Consider the following 18954-nt stretch of genomic DNA (forward strand, 5'->3'; position numbering starts at 1 on the left):
TATTTTATAGTATATGTATAAAAATAAAAATAAAATAATATATATATATATGCGGGCCGGATTGGGTACGCGGGTTTTTAATTATGTGACCCTAACCCGCCCCGCATCTTAGTGGGTACCCGACCCTCTTTTGACCCGATCAAATAATAAAAATCGAATATCCTAATTTTTTGATCAAATCGGATCGGATATGACGGGTTTTCGGGTTAGCGGATAATTTTGTCCACCCCTAGGAGGGGAGTTCGAATTGACTGATCCCCCCCAGCTCCTCTTACTGCAGCACCATTCATTGCTCTCGTCTGTGATAATCGATTCATGAAAGTTTAATCTCTGTCTGTGAAAGCACAAACCAAACACTATAAAGGGCTTCTCCAACTATTAACGATTGTGACCACACCCTTCCTATGTTGACCTTCTCCCTTTCCCCCTTTTCCCCTTCTTTAGCATCTATCAAATCAGATTTAACCCTAATCAGGTAAGAACAAACTAAAACAAAAGCAACCCACAAAAATTCATTCAAATCCAACTTCGAAAGGAAACAGACGAAAGTTGTGTGCAATTGTATATACAGACGCAGTGAAGGTGTTTGTGCGTGAAGATGAGAAACTGAGAGTTAAAAAAACCTGTCGAATGAAGATGACTTGTGAGTATATAGATTATGTGGTGGTAGCCGCCGAGATAGTGTCGCCGGAGGAGGTGACCGCCACTGAGGACTGACGCCGGAGGAAGCGGGAATGGGGGTTCTTTGGGAATGAAAGGAAAAAAAATGAGAGAGAGAGAGAGAGAGAGAGAGAGAGAGAGAGATGCCGAAGTAGTTATTTTCCCTTGCGAGACTGTGAAAAGAAGCTGAGGAAAATAACTTCACACTGTTAGATCAAGAAGTTATTTTCCTCCGGCGGGTGTAACTTATTTTCCGTCAGAAATTATTTTCCCAAATTAATTGACAACCAAACAATCGAAAATATGGAAAATGTTTTCCTGGAAAAGATTTTCCTTCCAAACAAACAGACCCTAAATGAGGTTATTTTTCGAGGCTGTTTTTTTATAATTTTGAGATTATTTTATGTATTTTTAGTATTTTTGAAATTATTTTTAATATTTTTGAAATTATTTTTATTTATGTATTAATGTAATATTGTACATGAAAAACTTATTTTTCAAAAAATCATCAATCCAAAAATGATCAAAAAATTATCCATGTGCTAGCATGACGAGTCAAATTTATCTCATCAATCATCCCCGTTTTGAAGGTAAAATTGAAAAAAAAAAAAAACAAACAAACAAACAAGTGTCAATAGCATAGTCCTCCCAACGCACTCCCTCACATCACTCTTCAGTCTACTGATGTACAAATCTGAAGGTATTAGTATATTCCTCCTCCTTACTTTTTTTTTTTGGGCCTCCGTTCATTTATTAAAACTCTTGAGTTTCTGCAACAATACACTCTCCAGTAATCTCCACTCCAGATAAAGGAGCTCGCATGGATTTGGATTGAAAATTTTGAGCTTCTCAAAACGGGGAAGGGAAAATTAACAAGAAAAAAGAAAGTATGGAGCTTGATTACAATCTTAGTTACAACACAAAAGCATAATCAAGAAGAATAAATGGGTTTCCACGGCGGCCAGCATCTGGATTCAGTCCACCAGTGGCTCGGCCTACACCTTCGCCATCTACTCTCAAGTCTTGAAAACTAGTCAAGGCTATGATCAGTCGACCCTCGACACCATTTCTGTTTCCAAGGATTTTGGTGCCAACGTCGGGGTGCTCTCCGGCCTTCTGTACTCCGCCGTCACCAACCCCAGCCGCAGCAGCAGAATTGGGGGGCCCTGGGTGGTTTTGGCAGCTGGGGCGGCCCTTGTGTTTGTGGGCTACTTCTTCATGTGGATGAGTGTTGTGGGGAATCTGCCGAGGCCGCCGGTGCTCCTCATGGGCTTGTACATGTTGTTAGCTTCTAATGCAACGACGTGTTTTAATACGGCTAATGTGGTTACTGCTGTTCATAATTTTCCTGATTATAAAGGGACTGTTGTTGGCATCATGAAGGTAGCAATTTTCTTCTTTCACCTTCATTGTTACCAGCTTTATTTTTTCTTGGTATTGGTTTGGGGGTAATTCATGGACCTTATCATTCAAAATGTTTAGTTACTTCTGCAGTAGTATGCAATTTGTGTGTTTGTTACTGGAATTGGATTTTTGCAATGATGGAGTAAGTGATCGTGATGCTTTTGTGTCCAAGCTAAGCTACTGATGGAAACCTGCCTAAGCTCATCGAATGGATTAGGGGCCTTGCTGCTGCTTGTTTCTTATTAAAAAAAAAAGAGCTTTATGAATGCAGTTTGCTGATAAGTTAACGTTCAATGCGCTAATGAATATTGTTGTACACAGAGATTGAGAATAAAGGATGATTTGGTAGCCTCTTTTCTGAACCATCTTTCCTGGCCATCTCTGGTTTGTGTAACTAGTCAGCCCTAGTTCCATAGGCGGATGGGAAAAAAAATGGTAGAAGGTCTTTGACTTTGAGCTTCGAGGAGATATAGAGCTTCAAGCCTATGCCCCATTACATCAGGAATCTAGAAATGCAGATTTTACTCATATCTGAGAATGATTTTAGATGCAAATTTATGTCCATATATGGCATATAAATCTTATACTATTTTAGTTTGTGGAACACTGGTGTAGTTTCCCATTGCTTATATCTGACCTTGGGAGATTTTACCAATACAACTCTCGCTGAAATGGTTTGTATCCAAGCTTGTGATTCCTAAAATTTGATAAGAGTAAGCACAAAATGAACAGACAAATAGCCAAAGTTACTAATCTAGCTTGAGTCTGTGTGTTAAGGACCGCATTTCTAGTTTGAGTTTGTATTTTAAGCAAACAAAAGAATAATTCCCATGGTAGATTTAGCTGATATGGTGGCAACTACAAGACTATACAGTGTTTAGATAAGAATTGAAGGTATCTGTCGATAATGAAACATACCAATATATTAAAAGCTATTTGTATCATTCTGTTGAATGAGACCAGACTGCTTGGGGTGGAGGGATTTAGCATTAAGCCCTGAATGCATGCTTATATCGAATTGGAAAATCAGTTGCAAAATTTCAATACTGAAGGTACTCATCCACTGAGGAGTGGGTAGCTTTTGGCTAAAATCTCTAGATTTGAGGACTTCAAGTGTCTATATTTTATGCCTCAAATCGCTGGCAAATGCATCATTATGCTTGGTTAACATTATGATTTTTTTCCCTTTTTCCCCATTTTTTCCCACTTTTTCTGCATTTTACGGATAGTTTGGCTTTATAATTTTAGGCATGATTAATGTTTAGTTGAGTGGGGTACTTCTTTTCTCAAAGGAGTAGTTGGTATTATGACACTAAATTAAGAAGTATTAAAAAAAAGGGTCAGGACTTGGGGCCTTCCACGGGTGTAGGCAGTCCGTAGGGTAATGGTGGTATAATTTTCGGACTATCTATGCCTTATCATCAATTTTGAACTTATCAAAAGTGTCAACATATGGATATGTTTGAAAAAAGAAAAAGAAATTCCTAAAGTAGGCCCCCGTCTCTAAGTTGTTTCTTACTGATAATGAGCCAAATGAAGGGATGAATTTGCTCCATCGTTAACCCAATATTTTCTTTAAAAGAAATGGAATTGATATATTAAAATTTCAGTATACTCTTCAAAAGTAAGAGTTCATTTTGAAATGAGCCATTGATTTTATTTATTTATTTATTTATCTTTTGGTTTTCTTCTTGTCGATGGAACATCTTAAGGAGTTGCATTTCACCTAAATACAATTAGAAATTCCCTCATACAAATCATCATTTTTGGCTGATGGAAACTTGGTTTAGAAACAAAAATCAATGAGATTAAAGTTCCCAATTCTGATGCTGCTTATAATGCTTTTGGCTATTGCATTTTGCTTGGGAAATTTTACAAATGTTAATTTGGTTATATATTTGAAAACAAAATATGAAAATTTTCTAATTATTTTCACTTTTTGAGGTAAAAAGAATTAATCAATAATGATTAGTGCTTTCTTATTGTATTTAGATACATAGAAGGTGTCTCCTTTATGTGAAAACGTCAACTTCAAATATTTATTTCCTTTCTTGCACTTGTTGATGTCCACCCACCGATTTGATGTGAAGCATTTTTATTTTGGAGGTCAAATTCACAAACAAGATGTTACTCTAAGCCCATTATCATGAATTGAAATTTTTAAAGGTGCTTGGGATAAATTTGCAAGATAAATTTGATTGAATAAGGCATCCTTGTTTATGAAAAGGATTTTAATATTTCAGCAATATCTGAAAATATTAGGACTATTTAGGCAATTCGAATGCTATATTTCTGATTTGGAACAAGTGTTTAGCTATGGTTACAATGTACATGAGCTGAAATCCTGTATAGATACATCTATTGGGACAGACTTTCTGGTTTTATTGGTCATTGAATTGGATTCTATTGAAAGCAATGATTATGTGGGTGGAATCTACTATTGTGATATGTCTGCTTTGCTTATATTTTGTTGTCTCCTTTTCTAGTTATTTTTTTGTTGACAACTACCTAATAGCTGAAACTACATCTGAAAAATGTTTTGTTTATTGACCAAACTATTAGAAATGTTTATTAGGGTCTTGAATTTTGTCATACCCAATTTGCATAATATCTCAATTTTTAGTTTGAGTAAATTTTTTTTTAAATCCAACAGGATTTTCTCTTCGATTATTTACCAGAGATAGAAAGTAATAAGGTGGATTGGAGACCAATTCAACTTCTTCTATCTGGTATTAGTAAAGCTAATGAAAGTCATTTAGGGCAGACACCAAAAGTGGCTGCTTATCGATACCGACACTAAATCTTTAACAGAGTACCATAACTATATCTTTATAGTTATCATTATTTTTTTTAAATGAAACAAGCCACTGCAATACAAAATGTTAAAATTATTTGAAATTCTGCAAGTGTCCATTAACTTAAGGCATGTGTGGACATTATTTTTGGTTTACTTTAACATCTGCAATTAACAAGAAAGCCAGAAACATATGCTTTGTGAAAGTTTGGTGGTCTATCTGATGGAAAGAAGTTGACTCGCCAATGGTCTCTAAACCTTGATTTACTTTTTCGTGTTCCTTTCCTTCTCTCTCTCTCTTCTTCTTTTTTCTTTTTTGTTTGTTTGCTATATTTTTTCCAACTTGCAAGACAATACTCTGCACTCATATTTTCTTTGTAGGGCTTTCTTGGCTTGAGCGGTGCAATATTGATTCAGGTGTATCATACAATTCTCAACAAGAAGCCAACCACATATATTTTGATGTTGGCACTCTTGCCCTCCATAACTGCCCTTCTGCTAATGTGGTTTGTAAGAATCACTCCAACTAATGAAGTAGGCGAAAAGAAATACCTTAATGTTTTCTCGTTGGCTCCTGTAGTTCTTGCTGGTTATCTAATGGCAGTAATAGTCCTAGAGAATGTCCTTACATTTCGTTCATCAGTACGAATTTCTACTTTTGTCATACTTGTTTTGTTGTTAGTGTCACCTATATACACAGCAATTAAAGCCGAAAAGGAGAAGGCAAGGAGGATTATAAGTTCCTTGCTTGAGCAGAACCAATGGGTTTATGATGGAGACCAGTTGGGCAACAATTTCCTGCAGACCAGACAAGAGCCTGAGGGTCATCATGAGATTTCTTGCGATGCTGATGAAGAAATGAATTTAAATAATGAGAGGGCTATTCCAGAACGGGGAGAAAATCTGAATCTTTTGCAATCTATCTGCACCATCGATTTTTGGTTGCTATTTTTTGTTTCAGCATGTGGTATGGGCTCAGGACTAGCTACTGTTAATAATGTCAGCCAAATAGGAGAATCTTTTGGCTACTCCACTATAGCAACAAGTACATTAACTTCTTTGTGGAGCATCTGGAATTTCATTGGGCGGTTTGGATCTGGGTTTGTCTCTGATTACTTTTTGCATGCACAAGGTTGGTCAAGGCCACTGTTCATAACCATCACTCTAGCAACTATGAGCATTGGTCATGCTGTGATTGCTTCTGGTTTGCCTGGTGCTCTATATGCGGGTTTGGTTCTTGTTGGTATCGGCTATGGCTCACAGTGGTCACTGATGCCTACAATTGTTTCAGAGATATTTGGTCTAGCCACATATGGGAGCAATATTTAACACTACCAGTATTGCAAATCCTGTTGGAACTGATATTCTTTCAGTTAGAGCAGTTGGTTACATCTATGACAAAGAAGCGACAGGGAGCGACAACACTTGCATTGGAACTCACTGCTTCGTGTTATCGTTCCTTATTATGGCATCAACTACTGTTCTGGCGTCTCTTGTTGGTTTAATATTATTCTTTCGGACAAGAAGCTTCTATAGACGAGTTGTACTGAGAAGACTTCATATTCCCATCAGGAATCTAGAGTAAGAATTGATGTTCTTTGGTCTGTCAGGTTGATGATGTCTCAAATGATCCATCATTTGGATTTAGTATCAGTGTTGTTGTTTACTGATAAAAGGTACTGTGCCAGATATCCTTGGTTCATCTACAGACTAGAAATTCACGTTCTCTGAGTTCGAGAAAAATTTAACATCATCCTTGAAATATTGGTGATTATAAATTCACAGACCCAAAACTTTCACCAAGCAATTAAGGGCATTCCTGGGCACCTGTGTTTGATGAGGTTGAAGTGCTCATTGGTCGGCAGAGCTCGGTTGCAGCAGATACGCTGGGGCTGTTCTTGCGTACATAATCAATTGATGATGTGAATTTGTTCAAGGTGTATATATGTGCATCAATGAGATAAACTGCTTCAAGAACCTGGTTCCATCTTCGAGCAAAATTTGAAAGTCCCAAGTGGAAGTGGATCTTTGCTAGTAGCATAAAAGAAATTGTGGGATGGATAATGCATTCTCTTTGAACTGAATTTCGTCTTTGGTCCGAGACGAGAGGCATCTTTGACGTTGAGCCTTGTTATCTTCTTCATCAACCATGGAGATGCTTTGTGAAAAGGAACTGGTTACAAGAGAGAGAGAGAATTTAGGGTAGGCAGAGGGTGCTAGTTATTGTATGTTAAATATGACAATATTATTATATTTGCTAAGCTTAATCCATCATTGCATGATGAGCTTGAAAATTGACTGTATTATCATACTTGCTAAGCTTAAAACTAGCATTTTATTGTCAAAAAGCTGAAATAACTTCAAAGTATTTTTCCCTTTTAATACCATTAACTGCCTTGTTGCTTATGAAGTCTAGCTTGATTAGCTATAATGACCGACAAAACTATATACCTAAACATTATCGAACAATTACAATTCATACTCGAAAAATGTTTTTGTTTTTCAAAAAAAAGAATAAGGTGGGACCTTTTTATTTTCTTTCTATATGTTTAATGGATCTCCCACTTATACTAAAAATAAAAAGATGAATAGGTCAAGCCTTTAAAAAAAAAAGAGAAAATTCGGTTCACGAATCGCACTGATTACCTACCTGTTTAATCACATGTGTTGGGCCACTAATCATGAATAAGAGATACCACTCGACGATTGAAAGACCCACGTCCTGACCTAACCAGTCCAAAACACATACCCGTCCGTCCACGGTCCAAACCACTATTACTCTTTTTCTTAAATTATTCGAAACACTGTCCAAGCCTACTTTAAGTCGGCCTCTTACAGAACATGGACTGGACCTCTCTATCTGGGCAGGCATACTGAATTGTTAGTAGTAAATTAATGTTCCGATCAGAATCGCAGGAGCAGAAATTTAAGAGAGAGAGAGAGAGAGAGAGAGAAAGTAGCAGCGAAGAGGAAGAAGAAGAAGGCTTTGCAACTTTCATGCTCTGAAGCGACGTCGTCTGGGCAGAGTGTATACATATACCAGTAGCAAGGAAGCTTGTAGGATAGAAAAAGAGAGAGAGAAGGGGACGCCGACGCGTAACAATGAAGACGACAAAAGGAGGCAAAGTTATGAACCCTACCGATGCTTCCCGGAAAGAGCTTCGCAAGCAGGAGTTAAAACGAGTATGCTATACTATTTATCTCATTCCCTGTATTTGGTTTCATGTAATTCGTTTGTGTAATTTTGATATAGTTTCCTATGTATTAAATGTTGTCCGCTCTTCTCTTGTATGCATCAAATTTAGATTTTTGTGCTTACTTAGGGTTTTGGTGATTTATGATGAATTTTTATTTAAAATGAGGATATGAATTGGCAAACTAAGAATAAAAACAAAAGGCTACCTTTTTTATTATTATTATTTTTATTCTTAATTTTTTTCTGGGAAGTTGTGGTTAATTTGAGTTTAGGAGGTGATAGTGCATTTGGTTTGGTATGAAAATTGAATTATGGCTTGAGGACAAAAGTTGTAAATGGCTGTGTTAGTTTGGAAAAATGTGATAAAGGGGGACTCTAGTATTGTACGGCTGCTTAATCACTGTTGTATAGGATTAGAATGACAGCAACTTACTATTTCCGTCTTTGTAGATGTTTTTGGGGCATAAATCAAGCTATATATTCCTTAGATATTTGGGAGAGGTGTAGAAGGTGTGAGGAGGCAGGGTATGTCTTGTAGTTGATCATCCTGCGGAAACAGTACATATTATTTAGTGGGCCAGGCAGGGCGGGAACTGCTGCTTGTGAAGAGTATCGACAAGCCAGCCTTTTAGACTATCACTAGCATCTAATTGTTGTGCACTGCTAAAGTGGTGATATGAAGATCAACAGTAGATATGATGTCCCAGAATCTTGATAGAAAGGATAGCAAAGGAGTAATCAGAGTTCAGGGATAGAAGACAGGTTGGGTTCAATTTTCTAGAGGTGCATTTCATGAGGCAGTTTGATAGGTTCACGAACTACATGAGCGAGAGGTAATTAGTTTTATCTTGCACAATTCTTTGCAGAAGTGCAAGATTTAGCGGTCAAAACAACTAAGCAGGATGCAGTGGATTGTTGTGCCGCTGGAAGCCGACTGTAATGTTCTGGCACATAGTGTTCCTTCAACTTTTTCTAAAGTTCAGTTTTATGCTGCACAATGTTGCATTCTAGTTTTATTCAAGACCTCATAGGATTCGCTATAGATTATGACCAAATGTTAATTGCATGCATAATAATGGCCATCTATGTGTTGGCGCGCAAATTCTTCTCTGTAACTTGTTCTTTTAAATTATTATATCTTCTGAAACTCATGGTGTTAATTTTGATGCCTATGTAGAACAAAAAAGAAAGGAAAAAGGTGCGGGAGGTGGGGATTTTGAAGAAGGATCCTGAGACACTAAGGGAGCAGATATCCAAGCTGGAAGCCATGAGTAAGTTTGACTGTTCTTGAAATGGAATTGATCTTTGAGGAGTGAGACTTTCTTATTTTCTGTTGCAATTCATCTGGGGATTTTGGTGTCATGTCTTTTCTTCTTTTTTTGCAGCAAATTTTAATGGATGTGGGAATAACTGCATATAGTTTTTCATGTTGTTTAGTCCTTAAAATGACTATCCAGAAGAAGTCAAATTATAGTAAATACTACTGCAATCCTCTCAATAAAATTGAAATTAGTGTGACTTGAGGGGCTTTTGTTTGACAAGTAACTTTTCCTGCAAAATTGTGTTGATGTAGAAACAGGGAACATTGCAGGTGCTTGGTTCCTCACGGACAATACATGCTGAGTTATTAGTTTCTTTTATTTTAATCATTTCAAAGGTTTTTTCCCCCCTTTCGACATCTTCGGTTGAGTGGTGGTTGGAACTTCTGAGCTTTTGATAACCATCAGTCGAAGTTTTAGTTGCAATTTAAATACTTGGGCTGTTTAAATCTTTCAAATGGATAAGTTAGACCAAGTTTATACTCCTATGCATGTCAGAAAGATGAAGAAATGAAAGTGCTGTCATAAATCTACAAACACGCCCTAATTTTAACATCAAGAACATATTAAGTGCACCTTTTGAGTTGTCAGATGCAGGTTATTTGGAAGAGTAGAACATATCTATTGACTACTTAGGTCATAGTTCTTAGTTAAGATATTCACTTCTTCTTTAAGTTCTTCCAATCTCCAGTTCATGTAGAGTGCTGCAGTAATGCAGAGCATGATGCCATGCTGTCATTGTCTGGGAAAAGTTGGAGAGTGGCGGAAGGATGAGAGGGAATAAATTTTATTTGTGTGATTTTACTAGGCAAATTTCTTTAAATAATACTAAAAAAAATAAAAAGTCCCACAAATGAGGCAAATGTGAAGGTTGTTCTCCAAATAAAGTTGCCACACCCCTGATGTGTGGCAGCAAAGGAAAATCTTTTTTTTTTTTATATATATATTTTGAAATAGTGTCACTGCACACCTGGTTTGCTGTGACACTATGAAACATATTTTTTGCATTTCGGTCCTTCAAGAAATGCAATTAAATTATTAAAAAATTTATTGTGAGAGTAGCGTGCAGCAACTTTCACTATTTTTAAAAAATATCTATGTTAGAGTTTTTCCAAAATACCAATAAAGGTTCATCTGATTTTCTATCTTTTATGGTTCTTTGATTTTTCATTTTTACCTTGATTTAACCTGTAGCAACATGGTACTATAAGTCTATCGCAGCAAACAAGACCTCGGCCCCTCTTTATCTTTATTTTTTTTGGGTCCAAAGTCAGCTATTAGCTTCTAGCCAGTTGAGATACATATGGATCATTTTGTCATTCAGTTTTACCCAGGCTCAAAAAATTTGGTTCTTGTTAATTAGTTGATAACCAATTGTTAATCCGTCTTACTAGTTACAAGTGACAACATGGATATCAGATATCAGTTACAAGTGAAGTTTTTGGAATAGTGGGATTATCATAATTTAGTAGTGCTTTTGTGCCATTTCTTTTTGATTTATTGTTAATTTTAATACCAAAAAATAGAAAACAAAGATCGACAAAAACATTGGATTACATACAAAATTAACTCATCAAAAAAAATCATTAGTTCGACGTTTGGTTATAATAGAAACCTAGAGACAATAGTGGTAGTTCTACAGTTTTATGGTGAAAATTTTTAAAAAATGAATAAGAACGAAAAAGAATGAAAAAATAATTTTAAAACTCATTCTAAGTATAAGTATACCAAGAAAGAGAATTTTATTAAAATATTTAAGGCTAAAATTGTATTTTAAATGACAAGGGAGATATGTGTAAATTTTTAAATATCAGGGGAGCTCAATGAAATTATTAGAAACCTTGTTAGAAACCCCAGGAGAGGTTCTGAAGTTATCCCTTATATGTGTATATAAATCATTACTTGTACAAATGCTACTTCACTTTTTTAAAATGACTAGTACTGGATTAGTTGAACCCTGTTTTAACGTGTGCTCATTGGGCATTGATATATTAGACAAAAAATGCGTTTTAAATTTGCAGTCATTGTTTTTAGGTCGATCGGAAGAATGGTTAATTAATCTTTCTGTTAATATGATTATAGACAAGTAAAACATAAAAAGCAGGATAAAATTATCTTCGTCTATTATAATTCTTTAAATAAAGAGGCTGCAATTCAAAGATACCAACTACATTACTTCACTCCAATAGATATTTGAATGGATTATTTTAGGATACATGTGGATTCCCACAGCAGATGTCACTTTTAAAAGATTAAAAGAGGTAAAAAGAGTAATATTTCTCCCAACTTTATAACTGCTTATCCTTTCGTGTACTTTCACTCCAAGAATCAAGGCGTAAATAATACATGCAATATCAACAATCAATCAATATGGATTTCAATACGACTAAATTCTTTACCTCTATTTCTTTGATCATGAAATTGTTATTGCTGATTCCTTGATCGTGTGGAAAAATTTATAATTTCTATGCCAAAGTATCTTTATAAGAATTGCCTATATATAAATGATGTCGATTTCACTAGGCAGAAGAAATATTGCAGAGTATACAAAAAGTTTTCCAATTTGTCAAAAACATCAAACAATTGACAATAGCCTCGCAATCATCCCCTCATCTCACACTATCCAAGCTAGTCATTCTCTGGGGTACTGCTTAAAACTTACCTTATTCACCAGCACAAAATTTGCTCAAGCAATTTAATGGTTTTGGAACTATATAGCAGATTAGCAGTTCTGTGACATGTACTTCGATTCTCGAATCTTTTCTGTGATTAGATCTTTTATTGAAACATTTTCTCTTCACTTCTTGACCGAAAATAAGTGAAAATAAAATATATGGCGAGTTGAACTAGTACTTCATAAAGATATCTTTCTTTTACCCATACTAAATTGGTGCATCAATTTGCACATCTCTTAAACTTATGCAATGATTTAACCCCAACCTCAATGTTTATAAACAACTGACTCAAGAAAAGAAAAAAATGTTCATATAATCTTCTATAAGTTTTTTTTTTGGGGGTCAAACGTCATTGTATATGAATACTTGATAATCAAGAGTTTAATTACAAAAGAGAAGCAACTGCCCTTGCATCCTCCTGGGCATGCTGTTTTAGCCACACTGGGATTTTTCATCCCACTTCGTATTGTTAACTAGCTCTATTACAAATTTTGCTAACTTACGTCTATTCATGTTTTCAAAATTTGGTATATGTGTGGATCAAATATTGTAACACTTTTTGTAATGTGATATATATATAAGAAGGTAGTTGAAAACAGAAAAAAATGATTCAAAAATATATTTATGATACAAGTGTCCAAACACACCCACTCTTACTCACAATAAGGCATGTCACTACTACGAGTTTTGTGAGTGAAACTAATAGGGGTAAAACTATAGTAAAAGGGACTCTTATAGGCAATTGGCCAAAAGGGCAAAAGCACGCTATGCATACTATTTGAAAACATTGGGAGACAAAATTATACTTGGATGTAAATTAATGGGAGTTGAATGTAATTACACCAAAATTCAGAATACGCCTCATAGGAACCTAGTCAAAGCCAACAACCACATCCAAAAGTCAAAATCATTAGCAAAAAAAAAAATCCAAAAAAGAAAAAAGAAAATGGTGGCAAATCTTTGTCACTGTCGGACTTTTACAGTCAAGGGGTGAACGCGTGGCTTATGTATTCATCAGATAGTGTGTCTCCCAAAAGACAAAAAAAAAAAAAAAGAAAAGCTAAAAAGGTAAAAGAAAAAAAAAGAAAAAATCAAGAAAATCAATAGTCCACCTCAGTAGCAACAGCCCCAGTTGCTTGGAAACTCATGGGGTTTGAGTTTGAGTAGGCTGACAGCAGCAGGACAGAGGGACAGAGAAAATAAAGCCGCCCCTCCTTTTTAACCCCCATCTCCCGTCTTTTTGCCTCTCTTCAATTTCTTCTTCTTCTCTCATGTTTGTGTTTTCTGCCATTATTTATCACTCCCAGTAAAACGTATTCTTTGAAGCCTCAAATACCATTTTAGGTGCTTCTCAACTCTGTTACTTTATGCTGTTACAGTATAAAGTTTGAGTATTTATTTTATTTTATTATTTTTTTTGGTAGCTGGGTTTTAGCTGTTACTGTTAGTTCTGCTTCTTATGGCTATAATGTGGGTTTGTGATGATTTTTTGTTTTTTCATTTCTTTTGGGGCCAGGGTGAAGGGGTGTGATTGATCCTGTGATTTTGGGTTGTGCTCAATTTGCTGATACAATAGAAAGTAAAGGTTTGTTTGTTGGGTGTGGATTAGTAAGGGAAAATGTGGGTTCCTTTTTATTTGGCTTGGATTTGGTAAAGACTGATGCTTTTTGTATTTTACTTGAATTGAAATGGTAAAGTTTCATGTTGGTTGTAGTTTTACTTGTATGGAAGTGGTAAAGATTGTTTTTTGCTTTCTTTTTTTTTTTTTTTGTGCATTTTTAGACTTTTATTTTTATTTTTTCAACTTGGATGGACTCTTTGCAAATCGTTGTCATGGTTACGGTTTTTTGGCCTTCCTTGAACCTCCTGATAGAGGTATCAGTACATAGTTTCTGCTTATGAGAGTTGAAGCTGCTTCTTTCTGAACATAGGAGTTGGGTGGGTTTTGTTTCTATTTACTCATTGTTGGTAGGCTGTGCATTTAAACATTTAGATTTGATCATGAGTAATGCCACGAGGAGGGCAAGATATAAGTTGAATAATCATTGTTATGAAATATGAACACTTTTTTTTTTTTTGGTTGAGAGGTTTGAATGTAGCAGTTGTCTTTTTCATTTATGCTAAGAGGAACTTCCAGTGTTATTTTTCTGCTTCCACAGAGAACCTTCAATGGCAGCTTTGTGTTGCCTGTTTACTTTTATGATGATTGTTGATTGTGTGATATTAAGGAGGAATAAAAAAGAATCTTCTATGTTCTTCCATTGTCTGGTTTTTTTAATTGCAGTTCTTGATCACAAGATGTGGACAAGCAGAGAGCTGCCCCCTTTTTTTTTTGCTGCATTCTTGCTTGTGTTTAACTGAGTCATGCTTGTAGTTATAACTGTATATAGGTACAAGAATCAGTTGTTTTTTGTTTTGGCTTTGCTGCTTGCGTGGTGTTTTCATGTCTTTCTTTTTAATGTTCAGAGAGATCTAAGATGTATGTATGTAGTTTTTGTTGGGTAAGTTTTTCCTTTCTCTTGCAATTAGATGTTTATGTAATGAAATTCAAACTTGTGAGTGCTTGTGCATGTTTTGCCTCATGGGTACTTTCCAGCTTCTCCAGGGCCATGACAAGGATTTTCTCCTCCATTTTTTAATGAAAGGGTGTAGGAGGATGGCTAACTATTACATCTTTTTTTTTTCCCTCCAGCATGATGCTCGTAAACTTTGCTACTACTTCATTTTAAAGCGTCAATCACCTTTATTGAAGAAAGATCTTACTTCCAACTCTCAAACCCTTTCATCATTTCCCTCGAAAAACTGAAGTGGCAGATGAAATATAGTGGTGAAGTTTGTTTAACTACTTCTTAGTCTTCCTTAATGTATTAACTTAGTTGGCTTCACGTTTGGTGAATATGATCAGAATTTTGTTTTGCCAAACCAGCATTTATGGCATCGACATAGTTTGTCCTTGGGCATTATGTTTCCTGCGTCCTGTACATCTGTGTATCTTCAACATTCCATAATTAGCGTAGGTTTTCTTGTTCATGGAGATATGAGTTTGTTGGTCATATGTGATGCCTAATTTCCATTGGAATATGGACGTTGTGATCCCCCATCCTGCTGCAATCTAAAATTCTGCATCTCACTCTCCATCAGTCAGACTTGAATTGCTGAATTGACATATGCTTCTATTCAGTTTAGGTCCCTTGGCAGTTCTTTCCGTGTTGTGTGCAGTAGTCTGTAGAAAATGATGAAATATCTAATTAAGACTGATTTAGTGCCGCTGATGTAAGCAGATCCTTTTCTTTCTTTTCTTTTTTGGGTTTTTTGGCTAGGTTCCTTAGCTTTTTTATTACAGCAAAGTGTCCATAAGTTGTTAATTAGTTTAATCTAAAATCAAGATACATTAAGGTGCATGGTGTCTGATTACTGATATATTGTATAAACTGCCAATGCTGTTTTTGTGGAACAAAAAATAAATTAATGCTTGTAGCTTTCAAGGTGGAATTGTGAATAATCTATTTCTCTCATTTCTGTACCATAACATTCCAGATTATGCTACGTGCAAAGCAGCTTGGTACACTTTCTCACTCAGCGAGGTCTTTTATTCTTAGTGGTTCAAGGTGTGGTGCAGCAGATGGAAGTTCATGCACTTGTTCTGAAGATGAGACCTGTGTTTCTGGGAGGCCTCATAGGAAGCATGAATTGCCACAACGGGCAATGTCATCCACCGTTGTGTCTAGACCTTCAGTAGCAGTAGGTTCTCTCATTTCAAAAGATGCTGGAAGAACTGCAGACAATCAAAAACCGGATGTTAAGCATCCAGTCTCGCAGCCCCAAGTCATACCTGCCTCCAGCTGAATGAAAAGAGAAAATTGTGTAAATTATGCTGACTTTGATGGTACTGGTGTAATGCATCCGTCACCTCCAATTGCTGACCAGTTTGTTATGGCAGGCATTGCAGCTGTCGGCTTTTTGTCTGATTTGGTAAGTTATAAGATTCCAATGACAGATGGAGGTGGAATTCTTGGCTCGCCTCAAAACTCTGTTGTTGAGCAGGCAAAGCCAATCCATGTCAGAGCTTCAAATGTTAAAACTGTAAGAAGAGAAAGAGTCCATCCGCAATCGCACCCTCATACCACAGCTGGATCAAGTGCAACAAATAACTTGAATGCTTCAAAGGGCAGAGCAGATAAATCTACTTCAGTGAAAAGTACTGGTAATTTGTCAAATAATGGAATGGGAAACTATGTAGGAGCCAATGGGATTTCTTCGGAATCTTGTGGCAGGAATAGATCAATGCCTCAGAGATCTAAAACCTACACCAGTCACTTTGTTCCAAATGTGCGCAATGGAGAAAAAAAGATAGTCGAAGACATGACCGAAGGTTTTGCTAGGTCTGTGAGAGAAACCAAGGTACTGAGAGGATTTGCTCCTATTGCTAGGGAGTTTTCAGGCTCTGGCCATGTGGTTGATAATGTTTCTCGCATGTTACAGCAGATGAAGTGGGGACCTGTAACTGAAGAATCTCTTAGAAAACTCAACTGCTCTCTTGATGCTTTCCAAGCTAACAAAATTTTAAAGCAGCTTCAAGATTATACTGTTGCTCTTGGATTTTTCTATTGGTTGAAAAAGCAACCTGGGTTCAAGCATGATGGACATACCTACACCACCATGGTTGGTATCCTTGGCCGAGCCAGGCAATTTGGAGCAATAAACAAGTTGCTTGACCAAATGGTCATGGAGGGATGCCAACCTAATGTTGTAACATACAATCGACTTATTCACAGTTATGGCCGGGCAAACTATTAAAATGAGGTAAATGAGGCTATCAATGTCTTCAACAAGATGCAGAAGGCAGGTTGTCAACCTGACCGTGTAACCTATTGTACGCTTATTGATATTCATGCAAAAGCAGGGTATCTAGATGTTGCTATGGACATGTACCAGAGGATGCAAGAATTTGGGCTTTCTCCAGACACATTCACTTATAGTGTCATCATTAATTGTCTCGGGAAAGCTGGTCACTTGGCTGCTGCTCATAAGCTGTTTTGCGAGATGGTTAATCAGGGATGCATACCTAATTTAGTGACATACAATATCATGATTGCTCTGCATGCCAAGGCAAGGAATTACCAAAATGCTTTGCAGCTGTACCGTGACTTGCAAAATGCTGGCTTTGAACCAGACAAAGTGACGTACAACATAGTGATGGAGGTGCTTGGTCACTGTGGCTATCTGGAGGAAGCGGAGGCAGTTTTTGCTGAGATGAAAAGGAAGAACTGGGTTCCAGATGAGCCAGTGTATGGTCTTCTTGTGGACCTTTGGGGAAAGGTTGGGAATGCTGAAAAGGCCTGGGAATGGTATAGAGCCATGCTTAATGCAGGTTTACGCGCTAATGGGCCTACGTGTAATTCTCTTCTCAGTGCTTTTCTTAGGGTTCAGCGACTCTCAGATGCATATAACCTGCTGCAGAGCATGCTTAGTTTGGGGCTCAACCCTTCTTTGCAAACTTACACCTTACTCCTTAGTTGTTGTACAGAAGCCAAAACATCATTTGACATGTCATTTTGTTGCCAGCTGATGGCTGTCACATGCGATCCAGCACATATGTTCTTGTTGTCCATGCCAGCAGCAGGACCTGACGGGCAGAATGTAAGGGATCATGTGAGCAACTTCTTAGATTTTATGCATAGTGAAGATAGAGAGAGAAAGAGGGGACTTGTGGATGCAGTAGTTGATTTACTTCACAAGACAGGACTTAAGGAGGAAGCTGGGTCTGTTTGGGAGGTTGCTGGACAGAAAAATGTATATCCTGATGCTGTTGGGGAGAAAAGTTCTTGTTATTGGCTTATAAACTTGCACGTCATGTCGGATGGAACTGCTGTTACAGCACTGTCAAGGACACTAGCCTGGTTTCGTCGTCAGATGTTTGCTTCAGGGATTTGCCCAAGCCGGATCGATATTGTGACAGGCTGGGGCAGAAGGAGCAGGGTAATGGGGTCATCTCTGGTGCGGCAGGCTGTGCAGGAGTTGCTTAATGTGTTTAGCTTCCCTTTTGTCACCGAGAATGGTAATTCTGGGTGCTTTGTGGGGTGTGGAGAACCTCTTAGCAGGTGGTTGGTGCAATCATATGTTGAGCGCATGCATTTGCTGGAGGTTCTGATAGGGGAAGGTTTGTATTCCCCCATCTTCAGGAAATTTTGTTGTGGAAGAGGAACTGCCTCAGGGATTAGCATGTAGTCGTCAGGTACCTAAATGTTCTTATTGTGTAGTGTTAAGATCTAGTTTGCATTAGTTTCTGTCCCCTTCTAGTTGCTTTCACTCAGTATTAGCTTCAAATGAGTCCTAAGCGTGAGTCAAATTTTGCTGGTGTTCTTCCACTGATCGTGACAAATGGAAAGCTTAAAGCCTCGATGTCTTGAAAGCTTGTGAATAGTTTTGTTTGATGTGCTTCCCGAATCTGAAGCTGCTTCAAATCTTGTAATTGTCGTAAAGATATTGAAGATATTGATTCCTGGGCTTAAATTCCTTATTCCTCACTATATCACTCTGGACTTTTTCTTTGTATTTTACATTTGGGAGACAGTTTGAGCAAGTGGCAGGTGGTGCAGGTGTGCTTGTCAAATGAAGTTGGGAGATGAAAGTTCAAATTCGAAATATATTTTTGCCATTCGAAAGCTTTAGGCTTTGGCATGGCAAAAATTGATTTAGCAAGGTGAGCAGCTGCATCTAGTTTAACCTCTTCAAGGCGAAGAATCACACATATACGTTCAAACTTTGGTACCACCGGCAAGTAAAAACATGATCGATTCTGTAATCAAATCCAACTGTTGAGTTTTGAACCGAGAAGAATTGTAAGGCAAACAAACGACTTATTTGTGCCACATCAAATACGCAATGAATTTTTGTTACTGGTGC

At 37.0% G+C, this 18954-nt stretch overlaps 2 pseudogenes; both read left to right on the forward strand.

Annotated features, from left to right (window-relative positions):
- Positions 1 to 636: 636 nt before the first annotated feature.
- Positions 637 to 6484, forward strand: LOC113741036 (protein NUCLEAR FUSION DEFECTIVE 4-like; annotated as a pseudogene).
- A 1189-nt stretch (positions 6485 to 7673) lies between these two features.
- Positions 7674 to 18561, forward strand: LOC113741351 (pentatricopeptide repeat-containing protein At1g74750-like; annotated as a pseudogene).
- Positions 18562 to 18954: the final 393 nt, after the last annotated feature.

The sequence above is a fragment of the Coffea arabica genome, chromosome 4e, assembly GCF_036785885.1.
Source record: "Coffea arabica cultivar ET-39 chromosome 4e, Coffea Arabica ET-39 HiFi, whole genome shotgun sequence".
NCBI classification, from domain to species: Eukaryota; Viridiplantae; Streptophyta; class Magnoliopsida; order Gentianales; family Rubiaceae; genus Coffea; species Coffea arabica.